This window comes from Lycorma delicatula, chromosome 7 (assembly GCF_047948215.1).
Source record: "Lycorma delicatula isolate Av1 chromosome 7, ASM4794821v1, whole genome shotgun sequence".
Taxonomy (NCBI): domain Eukaryota; kingdom Metazoa; phylum Arthropoda; class Insecta; order Hemiptera; family Fulgoridae; genus Lycorma; species Lycorma delicatula.
The window spans coordinates 67,023,641-67,025,810 of record NC_134461.1 but is presented as its reverse complement, the minus strand read 5'-3'; the positions used below and the strand labels follow the sequence as shown (position 1 = coordinate 67,025,810).

Genomic DNA, 2,170 nt, shown 5'->3' with positions numbered 1-2,170 from the left:
GATGGATGTTACACCGTTGTGGTTTATCTATATAAGAATTAAAACGTACAACCTACTGTCAATTACATTGCATCATACAGTAATTTCAGTACTTTTTCTAATCCAATGCCATTTCTTTATGGAGACGTATTTATCATTATCCATTCATGAATCTGATTCGTACTGTGTGGAAAATCTAAAACTCTGGAGATTTTCGTATGGAATATTACTATTGGACCCAAATCCTACTTAGTTTTATTTAACACAATTTTTTTCTATTGAATGAAACATTTTTCACTGTTTTAACACAGAAAGAATACTCATTTTTGGTTTCCCAGTTTTGTAATTGTAAAAATGCTAGCGAACCATTTAAGATGCAGATGAACAGATCACCTTTCAATGAAGGTAATGATTCTTAGTTTACATTCTACGGTGCACAGAGAGGATATTTGGATTGTTGCAACATCTTTTGTTGAACATTATTGTTGTTGAACATATACATTTCAGAGAGCTTGGTAAGGAAAAAAAAATGTGTAAGATAATTTTTAGCGTAGAGAAAAAACGAATAGGTTTTTTGAAATGACTTACATCAATAATATTTATTAATTCTAGATGCGTAATAAGTTAATAATTAAGAAAATTTAGTGTAAAAAATGAAGAACAAAAATAATTCCTTAAAATAATGTTCTTATACTTGAAATTAAAAATTTCTTTAAATAGATACTAAACGGTATAAATTAAAAATTCAGAAGAAATAAAATTTAGTTTAGACTGAAAGGACAATAATGATGGCGAATGTAGATGGATTACAAATAATATACAATCAAATTGAGAGACTATATGTACTCGTTTTAACTCCTCTTCTTGCCAACGACCATACCATGTTGAATACACCGGTTCTCGTCTGATCACCGAAGTTAAGCAACATCGAGTGAGGTTAGTACTTGGATGGGTGACCGCTTGGGAATACCGCATGTTGTTGGCATTCTTCTTTTTTTTTAATTATCATTTCTATTTTGACTGTCATCTTTCTTTTATTTTATTTTAATTATTAGTTTTTTAAATTCAAATGATTCGAACGTAAATTGTTAATTACAATACGAAATAATTTATACTTAATGATTTAATGAAGTTCACGATTTGTCGTCAATTTTCATTAATTCTTTTTAATTAATAATTCTTTTTTTTTAATTATTATTAACTGAATATTTTAAAAAGTTTTTTAATGTTGTAAAGGAACTTTTTTTAAAATTTTTTACTTCTTTAAAGATTATAAATTTACGAAAAAAATGTTTATTTAATTGTAATTTCTTTATATTTTATATTCATTAACAACAGAAATAATATACTTTTAAAATTATATATTTTTTTAAATTAAAAATATGTAAATAAAACGTCAGTACACTTTGTATTATTTTTTATTAGACATTAAAAAAACAAAAAAACAATTTACTTTTACGGTAATAAAATTATTTTTTAATCTATAACATATAAATCACTTCTAAAAAAAATGTTTCTTTAGAAAAATTTGAAAATGTATATTTAAAAATCATACTAAAAATAAATACAATCCTGTGTCCTGATTTCTATTAATCCTGTTAACTGACAATTCATTTACAGATCGGAACTTTAGTAATATTTAATATAAATTATTTCGTATTGTAATTAATAATTTACATCCTAACCATCATTTTTATTTGAATTTAATGAAACTAAATAATTAAAATAAAATAAAACAAAGATGTCAAAATAATTTTAAAAAAAGAGATAAACAGTCAAAAGAAAAATGATATTACAAAAAAAAAGGAACGCCAACAACATGCGGTATTCCCAAGCGGTCACCCATCCAAGTACTAACCGCACCCGACGTTGCTTAACTTCGGTGATCAGACGAGAACCGGTGTATTCAACGTGGTATGGTCGTTGGCGGAAAAAGTAGATTTAAATGAATGCATATTTGTTGTTATATATACTAACTGAATTTGATTGTAGATTATTTTTAATCCTATTTTATACCATTTACACTTACAAATAAATGTGAAAAATCCTAAATTTTATTTTTGTCAAAATAGTGAAAAAATGAATTTTCATACGATATAAACATCAGCAATTAAAAATAACTATTTTTAACCGAAATGAAAAATAAATTGGCTGTAAATAAGACGATTTACGTTTGCTTGTACACCCGTAT

General features: G+C 25.4%; 2 non-coding genes across 2 annotated transcripts; one reads left to right on the top strand and one right to left on the bottom strand.

Moving 5' to 3' along the window:
- Window positions 1–845: 845 nt before the first annotated feature.
- Window positions 846–964, top strand: LOC142328516 (5S ribosomal RNA). Its single transcript, XR_012757306.1, has one exon. It is a non-coding gene; the product is annotated as a 5S ribosomal RNA (ribosomal RNA).
- An 824-nt stretch (window positions 965–1,788) lies between these two features.
- Window positions 1,789–1,907, bottom strand: LOC142328505 (5S ribosomal RNA). Its single transcript, XR_012757295.1, has one exon. It is a non-coding gene; the product is annotated as a 5S ribosomal RNA (ribosomal RNA).
- Between the last annotated feature and the right edge of the window lie 263 nt (window positions 1,908–2,170).